Source organism: Capra hircus, unplaced genomic scaffold (assembly GCF_001704415.2).
Source record: "Capra hircus breed San Clemente unplaced genomic scaffold, ASM170441v1, whole genome shotgun sequence".
NCBI classification, from domain to species: Eukaryota; Metazoa; Chordata; class Mammalia; order Artiodactyla; family Bovidae; genus Capra; species Capra hircus.
The window spans coordinates 1-23,204 of NW_017216489.1; the positions used below are offsets into that span (position 1 = coordinate 1).

Sequence of the window (23,204 nt, forward strand, 5' to 3'; positions counted from 1 at the left end):
AACTAAGGCGACCCAGCGAAACCCCGCCTCCTGCCCTGACAACCGTTCGTGCCCACTTCTGGGCTACCGGCAAAAGGGTGAAGGCAAAGAAAAAGAAAATAACACTCTTATTTCAGAAATTTTGCCTCCAGATGGGACACTCTGGTTAACCTAAACAGAATATGCGGTTGTGGTAGGGACCTAGGGCGTCCTCCCTGGCACAAAACCTAAAGTGGATTTCACTTCATTTTCTGAGGTGAGAGTGAGCTGAGTCGATCAAAGGAGAGGAGCAGAAGAGAAAGCGAGAGGGATGAGCACCCACAGGAGTCAACCATATTGGAGTCTCCTCCGGGCCTTAGAAGAACTGCCCTGAGCTTATGGGTGGACGTATGGAGGCTAAAGAAGCATATCCCGTTCTCTGGCGATGGAGGCCAGGTGGCTCCTGAGGGGTTCCATGGTGTAATGGTGAGCACTCTGGACTCTGAATCCAGCGATCCGAGTTCAAATCTCGGTGGGACCTTTCTGCCTAGTTAGAAGAAGAACACTTTTACTCTCCGAATCGGACCCGGAGGTCTCCTGCCCCCTCAGCGGCGTGGTTCACACGGACACGGCGGACAGGTGTGGACCGACCTGGGGCGTCCTTGCTGGACCCGGGCGGCTCTGCCCATCTCTGCCCTCCAAGCCCCGGCCAGGGCGCAGAGGCCCAGCCACTACCGCCCCTTTGTCGGGTCCCCTGGGCCTCTGGAATGAAAGGCAGAGGCTGAGCCCTTGGAGTCCTTCCCCGCGAGGGGCTTCCCACTTCGAGTCTTGTAACTACACGGTTGTCCCTGAGAGTAAATGGTTGCGGGGATGAGCTGCCATGTTCAGATATTCGCATATTAGATGATTTTGAAAAACATTTACCCCCATGTTGAAAGGAGAATATAAGTAACTATGATTTCTATAACTAAAAGACTTAATCTTCGTCAGAAAAAATATATCGTATATTTAAATTTCTGTGGCACATAGTTTTGAATTTTATAAATGGAAATATTTTTTGGAATTAGAGTTTGCTTATGGGAAACAAAGCAATACAGGACATTTAGGCAGTTCTTTCATTTAGGATTTTGAATAGAAAATAAATGCAAGACTTCTACAATCTGGAATAGTATGGCACCAATATTTTCCACATTTTTAGAAAATCTGAAAAGTCAACATGAAGTAGTTTTTAGACCAAAAATTATTAAAGCTGGGTAAGGCATACCAGGAGTCATCTCCTGAGAATATGACAGGACAAATATTTTCTATACAATTATACATCAATTATTAGAATTATCTAGAGTGTTAAAAGTATTCAAGATTCATCCTTACTATCAATTTGAAAGTTTTTCTTGAACGTAGCCTGGAGAGCACTCATTTATCTAAAGCTAAACGTTTTTTATATTCCTGAGTTACATTTCAGGAAAACACAAAGTTCAAGGGAAAAAAAAAAAAAACCCACGTGGGTTGTATTCACTGAGATAGAAAAGGTGGTTCACTACCGCACTTTGGAGAGAGGGCGAGTGGAATATGTGTGGTAAAGCTGGATGCCTCTGTGCTTGAATTTGGACTGGACCTGGGACTGGGTCAAGGCCAGAAGAACACAAGACTAAGCATTATTATCTTGGGGCTTAGACCCACCCTGACAGTGTTGTAGCCATGCGTTCCGGGATACAAACTCACTCAGATGGACAATGCAGATAGTGGAATGCAGTTTATTACACCGGCGGCCCAAGGCAGAGTCTCCTCTTAGCCAAGGACCCCGACCAGCATTTGTGAAAATCTTTTATACCCCATGTGTACGTGTCTGAACCCGCCACTCCAAATTCCTTGAGACTTACATAAACCAAGGAAAATACAATCCAAATAACCCCATCATTCACGTGCTATGTGCTCATGTGCTCAAACAGTCAAACAATTAGCCAATAATCAAGAAACCCGACGTTACACTCTGATTGATACAGAAAAATTTATGGCCTCTCTGGAGGAAGGGGTGATTAGTGTATGTTTTCTCTTAGGCGGTGAGTAACCTAGATCCGATCTTCAAGGTTCCCCTGTCTGGAGGGGGTCTTATCCTTCTGTTGTTGTTTTCATAGGCACTAAACACAGAGTTCAGAGTCCATTGGAAAGGTGGCCGAGCATGATCAGCATGAACAGGCCTAAGAGGGAGTCCAGGCCCTATGAACTCCTTCTTCAAGAGCACCCACACAACAGTCCTAGAAAGCTCTTGAGGATACTCCCTCTCCCTTGGACACGATCCCATCTGGTTCTCTATTCCACCAGCCACAGGGAAGGACTTTTCACCTCTGTGTCCTTGCAGAACACTTTATGATCCCTGCAGGACACAGGGAGCCAGGCAAGAGTGGAGGGGCAGCTGCACTGACCCAATGGGTTTCCAGCAAAAGTAGCAGGAAAATCCCATAGAAAGAGGAGCCTGACTGGCTACAGTTCATGGGGTTGAAAAGAATCAGACATGACTGAGCCAGTGGGGGTGAGGATGAGGTGGTTCCACCAATCAGATGATCAAAACACCACTGGACTGCCCACCAAAGCAACCTGCAAGAGGCCAGAGGGCAGCCAGTGCTGCGGAGGGCAGAGGATGAAAGCCTAGACCATCCTCCAAGCACAGGGCATGACAGGCCTGCCTGCACTTGGAAATCAGCTGAATAAAACACCATCTAGGATATTCTTTTAAAAAGTCTCTCAGTAGGGGCGTTGGTGGTTCGGTGGTAGAATTCTCGCCTATCACGTGGGAGACCCAGTTTGATTCCTGGTCAATGCATTGTGGTCGTGTTTGTTTTGGGCTTCCTTGGTGGCTCAGATGGTAAAGAATCTGCCTGCAATACAGGAGACCTGGGTTGGGAAGATCCCCTGGAGAAAGAAATGACAACCCACTCCAGTAGTCTTGCCTGGAGAATCCTATGGACAGAGGAGCATGGTGAGCTGCAGTCCAAAGGGATCTCAAAAATTCCGACATGACTGAGCAACTAACACACATACCCTCTCTACATCCAAAAGAGACCAAATTCCAGGTTTCTGAAGGGCCAAGAGGGCCCTCTTCTGGACGGCCAAGCTGTTCCTGTCCTTGGAAGACAGGTCCCACAGAAGATAGCTTTGAGAGGGACACCAAAGTAAAGGAACGATCCTGAGATGTCGGCATGTTATTATCAAGTGATGTCATAACTCTTACATGAGGAAAGAATATGATGTTAACTGGTTTGGTCCCTTCTCTTTGAATGGAAACTCTGTTAAGTAAAACTCTGGGTTTACCATGCCAGGAGGAAAAAGTGGAGGCCAGAGCTGGCCAGCCCAGGCTGTTCACGGCATCTCAGCTCCAACAGCCAGCCTGAGGTCAAGGAACCTGAGGCCTGGACTCAGCGGCATTTAGAAACTCTGTGCAGAAATGTTCTGCACTGGACCTTTAAGCAAAATATAGTTCCGATCTGGGCGGGAAGAGAGTGACTTGTGTGCGTGTAGACCCTGGAAGAAAGAAAGTTTTCCCTGACCGGGAATCGAACTCTGTTCGCGGCGGTGAGAGCGCCGAATCCTTGCCACTCACTAGACCATCAAGGAACTGTAGAGAAGAAGTTATTTCGCTTCTTCAGGAGAAAGATGAGTGTAAGAATCGTCAGAAAGCAGTGTAATCGTCAGAATACCTCAGCGGCCTACAGCTGAGCCTGCTGCCTAACCTCCTGCCTTTCGCCTTTGCCGATGGCAAATGCAAATCTCCGCGGTTGGGTGGTGGGGGTAGGGGAGAGCAACCTGTTTCCGTCCGGTTTCGGTCCAGGGACCTTCCGCGTGTGAGGCGAACGTGATAACCACTACACTACGGAAACGGGTCAACCTCCGTTACTTAACACTGTATCCATGAAATCCCGGATGCTGCCACCAGCATCCACACCACCAAATTGTAACACTCAAACAGGAACCTGGAAGCCCTGCTTTAGGGTTCCTCATCTCCCCTCAAGAGAGGACCCTCGGGCCCCCATAGGCTGCATTCGGGGTCCCGCACCCAACGTAGAGGCCTCAAACCCTTAACTCCGCACCCGAGCTCAGGGGTCGCCCCAGCCGATTGCCGAGCTCCCGGAAGCCGCAGGAGGCGGGGACGGTGGGTGCGTCTAGGCCAGGAGACTCCGCTGCCCAGCGGTGTGGAGGCCGCCCCTCCCGCGCCGCGGGCCCGCGCCTCGGTGGCCCTCGTCATGGCGCAGGCGGTCAGCATTCTGGGGTCTCAGGAACGGTCGACGCTTCCAATCCCCCGGGACCCGCCCTCTCCGCTGCTCCTTTGTTCCTGACTCCTGTGCTCTTTCTCTGCATGCCGGCTCGCCGCTGCACTTTCTGGTGTTCTCCTGGAGAAAAGGAGTCTCTTTGGTGGTCTCTAAAATGTCACCCCACTGTCCCTGGGTGGGCTCAAGCCACCAACCTTTACGGTTAACAGCCGAACGCGCTAACCGATTGCGCTACGGAGACAGCAGTACCGGCCATTCCTGGAGTCTTTGGAGTGGACACTTCTTCCTAGGATAAGACCCCTGCCCCCAGGGAAACGGTGCCATTTCCGTGCCTTCTACTGACCACAGATGCCAGAGCCCCCAGAGATACCAGGGGCCAGGGCTCCAATCCTGCGGGCTTGAACCGAAATAGATCCATGGACAGCTGAACACAGGTGGGCTCCCGTGATGGCTCTTCCCACTTCCTCGCCTACACCCAATGAGTGAGAGTTTGCCCACCCTGGCATAGGCCTGCGGGGCTGTGCTTAGGTCTCCCGTGTCCACCAGGGGATTTCCACCAGAGTGGGCTTCCCTGGGGTTCAGACGGTGAGAATTCGCCTGCAGTGGAGCACACCCGCGTTCAATCCTTGGTTTGGGACTGTCCCCTGGAGGAGGGCGTGCAACCCACTCCAGTATTTTTGCCTGAAGAATCCCCATGGACGAGGAGCCTGGCGGGCTAAGCCCATGGGGTGGCAAAGAGTCTGACAGGACTTAGCGACTAAGCACTGAGGTCGCGGGGATGGTGGTTCTGTGTCCGCACCCTGGCAACAGAGTCGGGCACTCACTTGGGATGCTCTAGGACTTGGATGAATACATTGTCGTCTTTAGCCCTCGTCCCATGAAGACCGTTGAGAATGGAAATACAGAAAAGTTTTCGAAGTGAATGGTTCTTTTTTAAAAGCCTTTATCCCAGTGTTTGGAATCTGCAGCATCCAGTGGGGTGAGCAATGGAAAGGCCCCCGGAGCAGCCCCAGCTGAGTGGAGCTCCCGCATTCCAGCCTGGGTAGCCTGCGTTCTGTGAGGTCCACCTGGGAGCGGGAAAGGGTGAAAACCAAACTGGGAAGTCTGGTTTGGGAGGAAGGCATTGAGACCTCCCAGGAGGCTTGGGCAGGAATCCTTAGAGCTGAACATAGTCTGGTAGCAGAGTGGGGAAGGAGGGAAAGGGCTGGTGCAGGCAAGAATCAAGGAGGCCTAAGGAGAGGGGAGGAAGGAGAGAATAAAAGAATTTGTGCTTCTACCCTTCCCCCCTCCCTCTCTTGCCTTCTCTCTTCTTGGTCTTCTTCCCATCCCTACAACTGAGAAATCTTGATACACCCACTTCTGAGAAGAGAGACCCAACTATCTGTGCTCGGGTGCACAAATTCTGGGTTGTAAAAATAGTTCTGTCCTTATGTGGCCTTAGACAAATAAAGAAAATTTCTTGTGCCTCCCTTCTTTCTGTTTTAAAATGGGAGGAATGAAAGCATTTGTTGTCAGATGTGCCCGGGTTTAGAAACTACTGGATGAATCATGTTATCAGCTGTGAAATCATTTTGTGTCACTATTCTCAGAATCTTTTGACAAACTCTATGCTTATTTATTTCACCTTGAATTAACTTGATACTTCTATAAATTTCTGTAAACGGAATCAAGCCAAAGGCTCCCGTGATTGCTCTTGCAGTTTGCTCCGTGAGTGTTCTTGAAGTTTGCTCAGATGTAGCTGGACCACCCTTCATTGCCAGTTCTCTGCTTGCAGATCAGGACTTATGTGCAGGCTGAAGGAAATGGGAAGAACAAACATCTTTACCCATCCCAGTTCTAACCTCACCTGATTCTGTCCTTGGCCCTTGTGAGAACCTGGTTCTCCAGGTTTCCTGGCCATTCTGTGATCTCTCAACACCCTTTCTATGGATTTATTTTCTTCCTATATGAGTCAGAGTCCATTTCAGGTACTTGTGCCCATAAACCTTGAGCCTTCTTCAATTTTCCTAGAGGAGTACTTTGTCTTATTACCACTCAACATCTTGATTTTCAAAAAGAAGTTTCATCTTTTCACTCTGGAGCTGTGAACTTCCTCCTTATAATAAGAGCTTCCCCTTTGCCTCCTTCCTCCTTGAGTCAATCTCTCTGTCCAGTCTTGGAACAAAATACATCTCCAGGCAATACTAGCCATCTTTCTGTTTTTTGGCCAGCCAAAAACTAGTGCTACTTTTTTCTGTTCTGCGTATTGGACTAGGGAGGAAACAGTTTTAGGATACAATGAAGAACTAAAGATTATTCTGAGCCCTGATAGGATTTATACCTATTATACATGCAAATACTTCATGTGGTGGTATTTTGGGTACATAAATACTGTCTGTACTGTAAGACAACTTGGATGTGCATCCTCTATGATTCAGCAATCAGTGCTCTTGGGTACCTTGATATTTGTATGCCTTTTTTTAAACTGCAATTTCTGGGTTTGATATGTTAAGAAATGGGAGAGAAACTGACTCCACTGACCTGACCAAAGTGTCTCTGAGGGCCTAAGTGTTTGTTAGAGCCCTGTCTCATGTCCTCCACGACATGCGGTTTATCTTCAGTCACCCCAGGTGAATTTGGGTCTTCCCTAGTGGCTCAGCAGGTAAAGAATCTGCCTGCAATGCAAGAGACCCAGGGTAAATCCCTGGGTTGGGAAGATCCCCTGGAGAAGGGAATGGCCACCCCTTCCAGTATTCTTGCCTGGAGAATCTCTTGGACAGAGGAAGCTGGCATGCTCCAGTCCATGGGGTCACAAAGTAAGACAAGACTGAGTGAGGTTCATTTCACTTCTAGGTGAGTATAGCTGGTTTCTCTGAGCGTTTGATATAAATGGTTATTTTTACTTATATTGCAAATCTATAAATACACACTTGTTGTGAGAAAACCTTACACCTCCCAAATCAGAAATGTATGAAGAAAAGGAGAGTTCTCTTGCCTCCATTCCCACTTCACTGCTGACACACTTTACATGTTACAGATAAGAGGTGGTGGTGGCGGCTTTGGAGTGTAATCTGTACTATGGGAAAACTAAGGGACCCAGGAAATCCCACCTCCTGCCCTGACAACCATCTGCCCTCTTGGAGCAAGGAGAAAAGGGTGAAGGCAAGGAAAAGGCAAATAACACTCTTATTTGCAGAAATTTTACCTCAAGATGGGACACTGTGCTTAACCAAGGCAGAATATGTGGTTCATGATGGAGAGCTAGGGGGCTCTTCCCGGGCACAAAACCGGAAGTGGATTTTACCTCATTTTCTGAGGTGAGAGTGAACTGAGCTTATCAAAGGAGAGGAGCAGAAAGAAAGCAAAAGGGATATGCACCTACGTGGGTCAACTGTGTTCAAGTCTTGGGATTAGGAAGGGGACATACAGAGGGTGAAGAAGCAGATACCCTTTCCCTGGCAGTGGAGAGAAGGTAGCTGCCATAGAGGTTCCATGGTGTAATGGAACCTCTGGATCCTACGATCCGAGTTCAAATCTCGTGGGACCTTTCTGTTTAATTAGAAAGGTTGTTCCTGTGAGTAAATGGTGATGGGGAGGGGCTGCAATGTCGATAATCAGCCGGGAATCCCAACAGCTTTCGGGTCGAGGGTTCCAGACCTGAATGGGAAGAACTGTGTCTTATTCAAGTTCTCTATTCTTTCGAATTTTTATCGGCCCTGTCCCAGTTTATTATGATTTTATTCAGAGTTTCTCACTCTTAAGTCTCCGTTAGACACTCAAAGCCACTGTTCAGTCAAGATTCGAACCTTCACTCATTGAAATCCCGTCCTTTGGTCCCAAGCTCAGCCCGAAAGAGGAGCGCGCGTCGCGGATTCCCGCGTCTGAGGAGACCCCAGGTCCCTGACCCACGGCCGCCCGGCCAGGCTGCTCCGGGCCGAAGGGGAGACGAGCCGCTGGGACTCCGGAGCCGGGGGGCTGGGTTCCTTTCGTCCTGCCGCGACTCTGCTCCACCGAGATGTCTCACGACATGAGCGGATGGAAACACTTGTGTCCTCTACTGCTCGGCAGAAAAACATGGATGAGGCCCGTGATGGACTGGCCTAACTAGTTAAAATTTTCCCTTGGCAGTGCTAAGAAGCATCACTCTCATAATTTGGAACTTTCAGCGGTTACAAAGGACTCAATGACGCAGCTGTCTTTGTAGGACAGGAAAAGAAAGGTGTGAGGCTGGTGAAAGGATCCAAGGAAAGGCAGAGATCAGGAGGGAACACAGGATGAGCCAGAAGGGAGAAAGGGATTGGAAGGCAGAGGAGTGGGCGGTCGCTGGGTTGGGGTGACCACAGCGCCTCACTCAGGAGTAGCTCCCACCCTTTACTGAAGTGTCCCAGGACCTGATTCACCCGAAATCGCAAAGCTGCTGGCATGGCACTTGTTCTGGCAAAGTTCCCTTTGCGGTTCCCTGTGGAGCGGTGAGGTGGGCTGTGTGGGTCTGCAGGTGAGTGGAAGTCCTGGCTGTTGCCTTGGAGATGACTGGCGGGCAGGGAAACACGCACATTCCACTTTCCCCTTTGCAGGCCGGTCTGCAGCGTCTGGGGTGGGAAACTGGAAAATCGGAAGGTCAATATTTATTTAGAGATAAGGAGCTATATAGCCAAACAGTCAGTGAAAGGGGTTATCCCTGGATAAAAGGAACATGAGAAGGGATCAGGAGACTACTGTTTTGGGGCATGTGTAACTTTGTATTCAGTTCAGTTCAGTCGCTCAGTTGTGTTCAGTTCAGTCGCTAAGTCGTGTCCGACTATTTGCAACCCCGTGAATCGCAGCACGCCAGGCCTCCCTTGCACTTATGGACGTTCTCAGTTTACACACTGTGAAAGCTTCACAGTGAGAATTTTGACCATTACTTTGCCAACATGTGAGATAAGCACAATTGTGTAGTAGTTGGAACATTCTTTGGCACTGCCTTTGTTTGGGAGTGGAATGAAAACCGACCTTTTCCAGTCCTGTGGCCGCTGCTGAGTTTTCCAAATTTACGGGGATACTGAGTGCAGCATTTTAACAGCCAAGCCTCCCTGTCCCTCACAAGAGTTTTTTGAATGTTCTTCCCAATGGCCCATGAGTTATAAGTAGTCCAGTCTGTGTGGGGAGATCACTTACATACGATTGCTTGTCCTGTGTGGTGAGCACCAGGCGTTGTTCCAGGATCTTTTAAAAATGTTCTTTCCTTGGCCTCAGGCACTTTCTTCATAAGGATACCCGGATCATTACTCTGCTGAGTACTTGAGGGAGACCCTTTCATATCCCAGCATTCTCTGTCTCCCACTGTCTCAGCACTGGACCTTTCTTCATGTTTCTTTTTTTATTATTAACTTTTATTTGAGTATAGCTGCTTTACAATGTGTTAATTATGATGTTGTGTTAATAGCACAGTGAATCGGCTATACATTTACATATATCCCCTCTTAGTAGGATTTCCTTCTCATTTAGGTAACCACAGAGCATCCAGTAATTCCCTATACCATACGTTCAGTTCAGTCGCTCAGTCATGCTTGACTCTTTGCAACCCCATGAACCGTAACACACCAGGCCTCCCTGTCCATCACCAACTCCCGGAGTCCACCCAAACCTATGTCCACTGAGTTGGTGATGCCATCCAACCATCTCATCCTCTGTCATCCCCTTCTTCTCCTGCCCTCAATCTTTCCCAGCATCAGGGTCTTTTCAAATGAGTCAGCTCTTCACATGAAGTGGCCAAAGTATTGGAGATTCAGTTTCAACATCAGTCCTTCCCATGAACACCCAGGACTGATCTCCTTTAGGATGGGCTGGTTGGATCTCCTTGCCGTCGAGGGGACTCTCAAGAGTCTTCTCCAACACCACAGTTCAAAAGCATCAATTCTTCTGTGCTCAACTTTCTTTATATCCAACTCTCACATTCATACACGACCACTGGAAAAAACCATAGCCCTTGACCTACGGACCTTTGTTGGCAAAGTAATATCTCTGCTTTTTAATATGCTGTCTAGGTTGGTGATAACTTTCCTTCCAAGGAGTAAGCATCTTTTAATATCATGGCTGCAGTCACCACCTGCAGTGATTTTGGAGCTCAGAAAAAGGAAGTCTGCCGTGGTTTCTACTGTTTCCCCATCTATTTGCCATGAAGTAATGGGACTGGATGCCTTGATCTTAGTTTTCTGAATGTTGAGCTTTAAAACAACATTTCACTCTCCTCTTTCACTTTCATCAAGAGGCTCTTTAGTTCTTCCTCACTTTCTGCCATAAGGGCGCTGTCATACATAGCATCAATAGTGTATATAGGTAAATCCTAATTTCCCAATTCCCCGTGTTATGCACCGAGCCCGTATCTCCGAACCGACCAAGAGAGCAAGTCCACCACAGTGATGCACAGGCAAGAAGGGAGTTTGTTTCTAGCGTGCTAGGGCCCAAGTCTCTTACAGCACAGTGCAATCCGACAAGAGCCCCAAACAAAGGAGTATGGTGGCTTATATACAGGCAGTTCTTTGTCTCAGTTACAGGAGTAGCTGGCGTTACATGATTGGCCAGGCAGGATGAGCGCATATCCTGTCTCTTTCTGGTAAACATGACTGAGGTCCTAGAGCCCGTCGTTTGGTCTCTAACATTCCCCCCGTCCTTAGATCATATAGAGGAATCTTCCTCTCGGTCCTGAGACAGTTTGATATTGTTGTCGAAGCACAAACAGCTGTACTGTATTTATGCGTTCCTTTACAAAGGCTACAAGTCTAATGATAATACATGGGCCAAAGGTAAGCATCAGTAGAAGTATTAGCAGGGGTCCCAGCAAGGTGGAGATTAGGGTGGTCAACCAAGGGGATTGTTGAAACCAAGACTCAAACCATCCTTGTTGAGCCTCATGTTCTCGTTTACGTTGGGCTAGTCCCTCTCTTACTTTGGCCATAGATTCTCTAACTATTTTTGTGTGATCAGCATAAAAACAACACTCTTCTCCTAGGGCAGCAAAGAGTCCCCCCTGTTGCAGAAAGAGCAGATCTAATCCTCTTCTGTTTTGCAGAACTACTTCAGATAGGGAAGTTAAAGATGATTCTAAATGACTAATAGATTGCTCTATACGGGTGATGTCCTCATCTATGGCCGCTCTCAGGGAGTTAAATCCTTGGCTTTGCAGGGACAAAGCTGTTATTCCTGTTCCGGCCCCGGCTATTCCAAGACCGAAAATAGTTGCTATGGTTATGGCAGTAAGAGGTTCCCTCTTGACTTTGTAAGTTCTTTCTTGAGGATTTAGGGTCAATTTTGGGGCCCAGTAATCATATATTGTTTCCTCTGGTCGGTACAGAATTTTTGGCATGACTGCTACCATAACACAGAATTCTTCTTTGGGATCAAATATTGCGCTGTGTAAGCATGGAGTCAGCCCCGTGTGTGAACAGACCCACCATCCTCCCATCCATGGTATTAGCCACCTGGCTATTGGCAAGTCCATAGGCTCAATGACGTGCGCACCCAGTGGAGACCTCTCTGATAATACCTTGCCCATACATAACCCTTTTCCCCATATCTCTCTCATTGTAAGGCCCACTTTTCAGTCTCCCCATTGACATTGAGGAGGATCGGTTGGCCAGGTCGTAAGAGGCGTTGAGGCCTACTGCCTCATAATAAGGGGGAATTAAGTTGTAACATAACCAACAGGATTTAGTTGCCTCAGGATGGGTTTGATTTAAGGTAGCATAAGCTGCCTTTACTAATTTCCATAGTGGATCTGTTTGTCCGAGTTTAGCAAGGGGGCCCGCCTCTGGGTCTTTTGTTGGTCCCTGGGATGTAGGTAGGGAGGTTGTCGGGTAGAGAGTTGCATGGACCTGTTCAACGGGGTTTGGACCGATACTATATATTTGTACCGGTTCTAAAACTTGACTCACAACAATGATACCATTATAATACTCCCGGTATGGGAACCCGTCAGTTCTGGTCTGAAGCCCCCATGATATCCCATTGACCCAGGCCTTTTCTTTTTTTGCTTTGTCAATGTTAAACCTTATTTTTACCTGGGCAAAGTTATGATCCTTTTCCCAATCGGAGTACGGAGGTAGGGGTCCTACAAAGGAGAAGTTAAGCAAGTCCCGATTTCCTACATCCCACTGTCTATACCCTGGAGTCTCCGACCCATCATTGGAAGTTACACAGTCCCAAGATTTACAATAAGAGTCCTGTATGCCCCCACAAATCTTCCAGTTATGCCTGGGCGCACCTGGACATGCCCAGAATGCATGATTCCGGAGCTTGCCCCTCTTTCTTGCCGGTGGTACATTTACCACTGGCTTAAGGTCAAAGTATAAGTCTGGCCACCAAGTATTTGGTGGATGTATTGCGGTGGTGGAGTTAAGCATCTCACGTGTTAGTCCATTTTGCAGTTTCCAGGTGATTCTGACGGGTTGGTGCGGGTTCATGCTGGCAGCTTCGGAGCAGAGTAACATGGTCATCCATAAGATGGTCCAGACGAGTTGTCTTGGTCCTGTCGACGACGCCGGAGCTTCAGCCTCAGGGGGTTGGACGGGTGCAGAGACGCTTCCCATTCTTTTTTAGCATCTTCCTGCTCTGCTGAAGTAGCTGGGCGTACGTGGTTGCAATGCACCCAAGGCCCGATACCGTTGACCTTTAGGGCAGTTGGGGGTGGTAAGAAGAACAACATAAGGACCCTTCTATTTGGGTTCTAGTGCCTTGGTTTGGTGCCTTTTGACCCATACCCAATCTCCTGGGCCAATGTCATGTGAGGGAATAGTTCCCTTATTTTGACCCACATGTATTTCCCGGAGCAGTTTCCAGACACGAGAGTGCACCTTGCTTAAGGCCATCAAGGCCTCTTGGAATTGTCCCAACGTGGGAGGCGGTAGGTTTCTTCCCTTCAAATACTGGACATACAGGGGGAGGTCTCCCATACAGAATTTCAAATGGGGTCAGATTAAGTTGATAAGGAGTATTACGCGCATGGAAGAGGGCGAAGGGAAGGAGGATCACCCAGTCCCCGCCAGTCTCTATAGCCAATTTAGTTAAAGTTTCTTTTATGGTCCGATTCATTCTTTTTACTTGCCCTGAGCTCTGTGGACTGTATTCACAACGTAACTTCCATTTAGTCCCCAGGGCTAGGGCAAGGCTCTGAACTATTTGACTCACAAAAGCAGGTCCATTATCAGAGCCGATGGTCACTGGCAGGCCAAACCTGGGAACTATTTCTTCTAAAATCTTTTTTGCCACTATCATCATGGTTTTTCCCTTTGTAGGAAAAGCCTCCACCCACCCTGAGAAGGTATCCACCAACACTAACAAGTACCGGTAACCATACTTGCCTGGCCTTACCTCCGTGAAATCTATTTCCCAGTATTGCCCTGGTCCTTCTCCCCGATATCTCAGTCCTGCATGTTGTCCTTTTCCTGGCCTCATCTGTTGACACACCTTACAAGCATGCACTATGTTCTTTACAGTTGTCTGGTGCTGGGGAAATCGCAGGTGCGCAGTTTGAAAGAGCATCAGAGTCTTTTTTTCTCCCAGATGAGTAGACAAGTGTAAATGCTCACATAGTTGCCGTCCCAACTGAGCAGGGAGTATCAAGTAGCCATCTGAGTCTCGGTACCATCCATCTTCACCTTTTTGAAGGTTGGTGTGTTCTTGGATCCAAGCAAGGTCTGTGGATGAATACTCAGGGGTTGGGGGCAGAGTTCCCATACCTGGAGGTGGAAGTCCGATCGCCAACACAGGGGTGATGAAATCTTCATCAGCTACTTTTCGAGCTGCCAGGTCTGCGGCACGATTCCCTCATGCCGTGGGGCTGTCACCCTTCTGATGTCCAGGTACGTGTACTATTGACACAGGCCGAGGCATCTGTACAGCCTCTAAAAGTCTACGGATTTCAGGCAAATTTTTAATTTCTTTTCCTTCAGCTGTCAAAAACCCCCGTTCCCGATATATCGGGCCCTGGATGCGTACCGTGCCAAAAGCATAGCGACTGTCAGTGAAAATAGTTATTCTTTTTCCTTTGGCTCTCTCTAATGCTTGAATCAGGGCAATTAACTCTGCCTTTTGTGCTGAGGTATCCGGGGGAAGGGCCTCTGCCAATATCATCTGTCCAGAGTCATCTACTACTGCGGCTCCCGCCCGTCTCTGTCCATCTTTCACATAACTGCTGCCATCTGTGAACCATTTTAGCTCACTGTTATCCAGTGGAGTATCGGTTAAGTCCTTTCGTAATGCTGTTACCCGCCGGCCAGTATCTCATCACAATCATGGAGGGGGCTATTTTCCTCCGGATTGGGCAAAAGAGTGACCGGATTTAGAGTGCAGGGCGTTTGGAAATGAATCCGTGGGGTGTCAAGTAGCAAGGCCTGGTAGTGCGTCAAGCGGGCATTAGAAATCCATTTACCTGGGGGTTGCTTTAAAACTCTATGGCATGAGGAGTGTAGACCAAGAGTCTCTGTCCATAAGTCAGTTTATCAGCATCATGGACTAAGAGCGCAGTGGCCACGATGATACGGAGGCAAGGTGGCCATCCGGCTGCCACTGGGTCCAGTCTCTTGGAAAGGTAAGCTACAGGTCGCTTCCATGGTCCCCATCTCTGTGTTAGTACCCCTTTTCCTATCCCCCGCTTTTCATCTACAAATAATTGGAAGGCTTAGATGGATCAGGGAGGGCAAGGGCAGGAGCTTCTAGCAAGGCTCACCTGAGCTCTGGGAAGGCCTCTTTCATTGGCTCAGTCCTTTTCCAGTCCTTGTTTTCTTTGGTCCCTTCATATAGTGGCCTGGCCTTTTCTGCAAACCGCAAGATCCATAACCGGCAATATCCCACAGTTCCCAGAAATTCTCTCACTTGTCTAGGGTTAGCCAGCTCAGGGATCTGGAGGATGGTTTCTTTCATAGCCTGTGTTAGCCACCTCTGGCCCTGCTTTATCTTATAACCGAGGTATGTAACCTCTTGCTTGGCAATCTGGGCCTTTTTGGCACTGGCCCTGTAACCTAAAATCCCTAAGGTTTGGAGAAGGTCACCTGTTGCCTCTTGGCACTCTTTCTCTGTAGCCGCTGCCAGCATAAAGTTATCAACATATTGTAATAAAACAATGGTAGAGTGTTCAACCCGATACTCATGGAGGTCTTAGTCCAGGGCCTCATTAAATAACGTGGGCGAGTTTTTGAAACCCTGTGGTAAGCGAGTCCATGTCAGCTGCACAGGGGTCTGACCACCGTCTTCCTGCCATTCGAAGGCAAAGATCTCTTAGCTTGCGGGGGCAAGAGGCAAACTGAAAAAGGCATCTTTTAAATCTAAAACAGTATACCAAATGTAGTTTGGAGGCAAGTTGCTTAGCAATGTATAAGGGTTAGGAACCGTAGGATGAATATCACTCACCCATTTGTTGACTTCTCGGAGATCTTGAACAGGTCTAAAATCAGTTCCCCCAGGCTTTTTTCACAGGCAACAGGGGAGTGTTCCATGGGACCAGCACCTTTTCAGGACCCCAGCGTCTATGAGGCATTGTATATGAGGAGTAATTCCTTGTTGAGCCTCTTGACTCATGGGATACTGCCGTACCCTCACCGGGGAAGTACTGGCTTTCAGTTCCACAATGATAGGGGGGCCTCTGTTTGGCCAGTCCCATTCCTGCTGTTTCAGCCCAGGCTGAGGGTATCTTTGAACCCATGGCTGTACTTTGGGGCTTATTGTCGCTGGGGCCTCTGGCAAGTAGAGTCTGTATTCATCTTTTAATGCCAGACACAGGACCTGAAGAGGATGCCCGGTCCCATCTAGAACCAACACTTGTCCACGTCGGAATGAATTTGGGCATTCACTTTAGACAGTAAATCCCTTCCCAACATGGGCGCTGGACACTCAGGTATCACCAGAAAAGAATGGGTTACCTGGTGGGCCCCCAAGTGCACATGCCGTTTTGTCGTCCATCCATATCGTTTAGTCCCAGTTGCTTTCTGCACCCAGCTCCTTTTCTTAGACATGGGTCCATCTTTTTGGTTTAAGACTGAGTATTGGGCTCCCGTGTCCACCATGAAGCCAACCGGTTTCCCCTCTACATTTATAGTTACCCAGGACTCGGGGAGGGGCTTCGAGGCCTGACCCCCCCTAGTCACTATCCTCACCCGCGTAGAGGATATGACTGTCTGGAGAGGGAGTCCCATTCTTGGGGTTCTTGGGCTCCTCTTTTAGATTTTTGGGGGGCATTTATCTTTCCAATGTCCAAACTCTTTACAAAACGCACCATTGGTTTTTCTCAAGCTTAAGCCTTGTCGTTTTTTCTTCAGTTTTTGAGTCCAATTTTTTCCCTTTTTGGAACCTGTTTTTGTTTTCAACCCCAGCAAAAATATCTGGGCCAGCTCTTCTTGATTTTTATGGTTTTTTTCAGCTCTAAATTTTCTTTTTTTTTTTTCTTCTAATGCGGTCCTCTCTCTTCTGGGGTCTCTCTATGATTAAAAACTCTCTCAGCTGCCCTCACTAGATCTTGCAAGGATTGTTCACTTAACCCCTCTATCTTTTGTAACTTTCTTTTAATATCGGGGGCTGCTTGATTTACAAATGCTAACATAACTGCCACTTGTGACTCATCTGCCTGTGAGTCCATAGGGGTATAGTGTCTAAAAGCTTCCATTATCCTTTCAAGGAAGGCTGCTGGGCTCTCATTTGGCTCCTGCCTCACTGAATTTATTTTGGCAAATTAGTTGGCTTCCTGGCGGCTGCTCTAAGGCTGGCCATAAGAGTCTGGCGGCGGTACACTTGGAGATGCTCCCTACCTTCAGCGCGTTCGAAGTCCCAGTTGGGTCGCACCAAGGGGAGCCCCTCCTCAATGAGGTTAGGCTGTATTGTGGGCCTCCCATCCACCCTGGCACATTCTTCTGAGCTTCTGACAGGATCCGCTCACGCTCTCTGTAGTGAAAAGCACCTGTAACAGTTGCTGACAATCATCCCAAGTGGGATTGTCAGTCAATAAGACCCTGCGGTTTTTCAGAGAAGGAGGGAGTCTGGGTTTTCCAATTGTACAAATCACTAGTGGAGAAGGGCCAATACTGATATGTCCACTCTCCACCCTCTCTGGCTGGCCCTGCCCGGACCAGAAATGCTGATCGTGAACGTGGAAGAGGGACTCTGGCGTCTTCTTTTTCCGCTACGCTGGCCATTTCCCTTGTTCTTCCCTGAGTTCCCTGGGTGGGGCCCTTCTCTGGGAGGAGCTGAAGCTCGGTTCTCCTCCTGGCTTCTCCAGATGAAACCTGTGGAACCTGTGGAAGCAACGGCGGATGTGGATCCGCATAGCGGGGGTGGGAACAATTCGGTCTCCAGATCGATCAGATTAGGATACAGAGAAGATTCCTGGAAGACTGGCTTTGGTCGATTCTCATCCTTTTTTCTTCTTTTTCTTCGGAAGCCTTCATGACTAGCACCTGTGGGCTTGGTGAGGTTGGAGTTAGGGAAGAGGGACGGGGAGGTTTAGGAGATTTAGAAGGAGTGAGAACAAAGGGTTTAAGCCATTCGGCGGGTTTCTCACTAGATCCTGCCAGACCAGAATGTCTGGGTGGCCAACAGACTAGGAGTAAGCACCCTCTCTTTAACTGCCTGGATAATTTGGGGATTGAAGGTTCCCTCTTGTGGCCATCCAACGTCAAAGGTGGGCCACTCGGCGGAACAGAAAGTCACCAGTTTGCTCTTCTTCACCAGTAACAAAGATTCTGAGCTCTAGACTTGAAATCAGAGAAGTGGTTAATCATAAGAGATAAAGGAGTAGAAGTTGTTTGTCCCATGATCACAGAAAAGTACACTGGGAGCCAACAGAGCACACAAAGAGCAATGCAGACACCACAAATAGACAAACAGATAACAAAAGTAAGGTGGCCACCAACAATGCACTCAATCTTACCTGCAGTGTTCACAGAGCCAGCGCCTCCCTGGCATGATACAGGGCTCGGGCTTACGCTGGACCTAATCCAGTAACCAGAGCCAGCCGCCTCCCCAGCACGATACCGGGCTCGGCCTTACGCTGGACTTGCCTCTGCACTTTACACCCGATGCCTCCCCAGTACAATACTGAGCCCTGGACTTAATCTGGGCTTCTGCAATGTTAGCACCGGTGCTCAGAGCTCTTATCTCCTAATGAGGTTACTCCCTTCTACCAGGAGAGTTGTCCTCCCTGGCAAGATGGTGATACCGGACGAGCCCCCAAATGTTATGCACTGAGCCCATATCTCCGGACCGACCAAGAGAGCAAGTCCACCACAGTAACGCAAAGGCAAGAAGGGAGTTTATTTCTAGCGCGCTAGGGCCCAAGTCTCTTCCAGCTCAGTGGAATCCGACAAGAGCCCCAAACAAAGGAGTATGGCGGCTTATATACAGGCAGTTCTTTGTCTCAGTTACAGGAGTAGCTGGCGTTACATGATTGGCCAGGCAGGATGAGCGCATATCCTGTCTCTTTTCTGGTAAACATGACTCAGGTCCTAGAGCCCGTCGTTTGGTCCCTAACACCCGAACTCCCCTTTCAGCTTTGATATCCATACCTTTGCTCTTTACATCTACTTTGCAAATAAGAATCACTGGATCTTTGTCCTGTGAGCTCTAGCTGCCTTACTCTCCACCGATATTCAGCTTCATCTCCAGAGTCAAATGAAAAATTGACCTGAAATCCTCCTCTTGGTGCCCAGCATGGGAACTCACTGAAAGCAGGAAGGTGGGCCCATGACAAGACTCATCTTGTTTGTCACCTCTTAAGGCTTGCTGTCCTTTGCTGCCTGATTTCCAGTGTCTTAGAAATCAGTATTTCACGTTTTTTTTTTTTTTTTTTTTTTTTTGTCTTTTTATTCCTCTGGGAGTGGGACAAAGTTGGAGAGTGAGATTTGGAAGGAGGGTTTTTTTGATTTCTGTCACTGCACCTTTGCTAGAAACTGAAGGCATCTCTTTATGTTCCTAGTTTTCCCTAAAGAGATGTGCTAATTTATATTCCAATGTATTTTGCTGACTCAAGGAAAGAGTCTTTTTCTTCACGGTCTTGCCATCACAAGAAATTGTCAATATACCTGTCTGTTACTCTAACAAAGGGATTTGTGCCCTACTGACTCAACTTAGTGGCAGGTACAATGAAAAGACAATGTGTGCATTTCCCAGAGATTGCACATATTCAGCAGCTAAGCTTCCAAGCTGATTGGAAAGTATTCTAATAATTGTAACTCTTTTCAGTGGTGACCAAGTCATTGAGTCCAGACAAGACCAGCCAGAATGACTCTGGAGAGCCTCTTGCAGAGCAGCTTGTGGATTACAGGGGTTAAAAAAAACAAAAACAAAACGACGCCACTGGTCCCAGACATTTACCCTCTTCCCTTCATGAGTTGTATTTTGGCTTGGTTGGATGCACACAATCTAATGAGGGGTCTCCCTCTCATTGCAAGCTGGAGACTCTCTCTGTATGATATCTCAACAGTACGGGGCTACATCTGCAAAAAGTGTCTCATTTGAGACAAATTGTAGCAAGCTACAGAATCCTGCACCTATAATACATCTTGTACAAATCTGGATCCTTAGAGCTCCTGGTTCCCCTTCCACTGATTCCTCAGTTGAAGTTGGTGACGAAAGAAGAGCTCTTCAGAATTTCCGTACTCAGTCGAGATGTCTCTACATTCTAGGACATTTCTCTCTGCCCTTCTCTCTCCCTTTTGGAGTTTGTGCCTTTCTGTCCCTTATACTCTAGACCTCTGTGGATCTTACCCACATTCTGTCCTCTTCATCAGTTTTCTGGAAATGTGCCTTAGGAGTCCTTCAGTCAGCAAGCACTTACTAGGTGCTCACCAGGTACCAGGCCCTTCTCCTGGAAAACTGCTGTATCAGGAGCAAAGTCAAGGTCCCACTCCTTGGTCCATTCACACCAGGAGGCATCAAAAATAAGATACACACACACACACACAAATAAGAATCACAGCAGGAGAACAACCTGCCATGTTCTTCTCAGGTTCATCTGCCTGCCAGCACCTAAGGGCCCCAGAGGTGACTAAAAAAAGAATTACATACCACATGGGAAAATGGGTGACTTGAGACCTAGAAGGCAGGTAACTAAGAATCCGGATTTTTTTTTTTTTAATAAAGGAGTATTTCAGGTAAGCAATAGGTCTTAACTTAGAGAGTCCATGTGTTGTACTTTTCTTCAAGTGATGTATGGCTACACTCAGGAATATATCCTGAAGGTACCAAGACATTCTCTTAAGCTGGTAATCGAGAGCTCTCCTATTATAACCTATAAAAACATGGGCATTATTATTTCTACTTAATTAGAAATTCTCCAGGCAAAGATTATACGTTAATTGAACCAATTTAATATCAAAGAACTTAAAGTTAATGATATATCTTCAAATGGCGATTAGAGCTGAGTCGTGTCTGATAAATGCTGCTTAGAATCACACATTAGATGATACCTAAAAACGTTGACCCCAAATTGAAAGGGGAATAATTAAGTCACTATGATTTCTTAAATCAAAAGCCTTAATCCCTGATTTAAAAGATATTATATGGTATATTTAATTTACTGGGACACATAATTTTAAATTTTATAAAAAATAAATCTGAAACTAACCATGAGGTAGTTTTTAGACCAAAATAATTAAATCAGGGTGGCGCATACCAAGAGTCATCTCTGGGAGCATGACAGGACAAACATTTTCTATGTAATTATACATCAACTATTAAAATTCTCTAGCGTGTTAAAAGTGTTCGAGAGTCATCCTTATTATCAACTTGAATTTTATTCTTGTTTGTAGCATGGAGAGGTAAACCTTTTTTCTATTCCTGAGTTACATTTCAGCAAAACAACGTTTTTAAAAAAAAAAAAAAAAGACCCACGTGGTTGCTATTCACTGAGATAGAAAAGGTGGTTCAGAACTCCGCTTTGGAGAGAGGCTGAATGACATACGTGTGGGAAAGCTGGGTGCCTCTGTGCTTGAATTCAGACTGGACCTGGGACTGGGTCAAGGCCAGAACACAAGACTAAGCATTCTTGTCTTAGGGCAGCCACCCAACCGACAGCACCCACACAGCAGTTCCGGGAAGCTTTTGAGAATATTCCCCTCTCTTTGCAGCATTTCCCATCTGGTTCTCCATCCTCCAACCACACGGAAGGATTCTTCCCCTCTGTATCCTGACAGAACACGTTTATGCTCCCGGCAGGGCACAGGGAGCCAGGCAGGAGCCAAGGGGGCAGCTGCACTGCCTCGATGGGTTTCTAGCAAAGGAGCGTGGAAATCCCATGGACAGAGGAGCCTGGTGGGCTAGAGTCCGAGGGGTTGCAAAGAGTTGGGCAGGACTCAGCCGGTGAGCACGAGCACCAGGCGGTTCCACCACTCCGACGGATCCAAAGCACACCTGAGTGCCCGCCAAAGCAACCCGCAGGAGGCCAGAGGGCAGAGGGCAGCCCGTGCCCCGGAGGGCTGAGGATGAAAGCCTAGACCGTCCTACAAGCACAGGGCCTGACTGGCCTGCACTTGAGAAAGACCTGAATAAACCTCCACCTAGGTTACCCTCGCAAACATTCTCTTTACAGCGGCTTTGGTGGTTCAGAGGTGCAATTCTTTGCCTCCCACGTGGGAAACCCAGGTTCGATTTCCGGCTAATGGTTTGCCGTTCTTTTCTTTTTGGACTTTGCTGTTGGCTCAGACGGTAAAGAATCTGCGTCCAATACAGGAGGCCTCGACTGGGAAATTCCTCTGGGAAGGCAATGGCCACTCACTCCAGAATTCTTGCCTGGAGTAATCGCATGGACAGACGAATGCTGCACTCCAAGGGATGGCAAAAGTCCAAAAGGACTGAGCGACTACCACACATATAGCTTCTCTACATCCTACAGAGAGCGGATTCCAGGTTTCTGAAGGGCCAAGAGGGCCCTCTTCCGGACGGTAAAGCTGTTCGCTGGCCTTGGAAGACAGGTCCCACAGAAGTTAGCTTTGAGAGGGACGCCAAAACAAAGGAACAATCCCGAGATATCGGCAGGTTACCATCAAGTGATGCCATAAATCTTATCTAAAGAAAGATAAGTAATGTTCACTGTGCACTTAGGTACAAAATATAGGATGTTCGTATTCTTGCAAACTTTTAGTATCTTACAAAAGATTTTGGTTTGGGATTTTAATGAATTTTTGGAACGGAAGCCTCATGTTCTCTATGAATGAAAACTCTGTTTAGTAAGACTCTGGGTTTACCATGCCAGGAGAAAAGAGTGGAAGCCAGAGCTAGCCAGCCTAGGCTGTTCATGGCATGTCAGCTCCAATAGCCAGCCTGAGCTCCAGGACCCTGAGGCCCGGACTCAGCGGCATTTAGAAACTCTGTGCAGAAATGTTCTGCACTGCACCTTTAAGCAAAATACAGTTCCCATCTGGGAGGGCAGAGAGAGACTCATGTGCATGCAGACGCTGGAAGAAAGAAAGCTTTCCCTGACCGGGAGTCGAACCTGAGCCACGGCAGTGAAAGCGCCGAATCCTAGCCACTAGACCACCGGAGAGCTGTAGCCAAAAGGCTTGTTTAGCCTCTGCAGGTGAAAGGTGAGTGGAAGATGACCCTTCGGAAAGTCAGCAAGCTGGAAAGGCAACGTCGCAGCGGCCCAGGGCTGTGTGTGCAGCTGTGCAAGGCTCCCAGCCCTGCCCTCGCGGCTCATCGGCCTTCACCTCTCCTTTCCTGGGCGTCGCTTTTGCTCTGGGGGGCAACGACACAACGTAGCGGACTGGGTCCCTCCTGGTCTAGCGTAGCGCTGGCGTGCTGCCGAGCCCAGGTCTTGCTCTCTTTGTGAACCTCGGTTTTCTCTGTCGTCAGGCTCGGTGATGGGTGGCGGATGATGAGTGGATCCGTCCACCTCCAGATCTCCTAGCGCTGAATAAGAGACTTGCAGGTGGTCACCACCTTCCTCCAGCTGCGTCCCCTGCCGCACCCCGTGCCTTTCGCGCCTGTTGGTTTTGCCAATGAGAAGGCACACCTCCGGGAGGGAAAAAGAGAGAGAAAGCC

The 23,204-nt window shown here is 48.1% G+C and overlaps 2 non-coding genes across 2 annotated transcripts; one reads left to right on the plus strand and one right to left on the minus strand.

Annotated features, from left to right (window-relative positions):
- Nucleotides 1-427: 427 nt before the first annotated feature.
- On the plus strand, nt 428-499 carry TRNAQ-CUG. The gene has a single exon. It is a non-coding gene; the product is annotated as a tRNA-Gln (tRNA).
- A 3,261-nt stretch (nt 500-3,760) lies between these two features.
- Nucleotides 3,761-3,833, minus strand: TRNAV-CAC. Its single transcript has one exon. It is a non-coding gene; the product is annotated as a tRNA-Val (tRNA).
- Nucleotides 3,834-23,204: the final 19,371 nt, after the last annotated feature.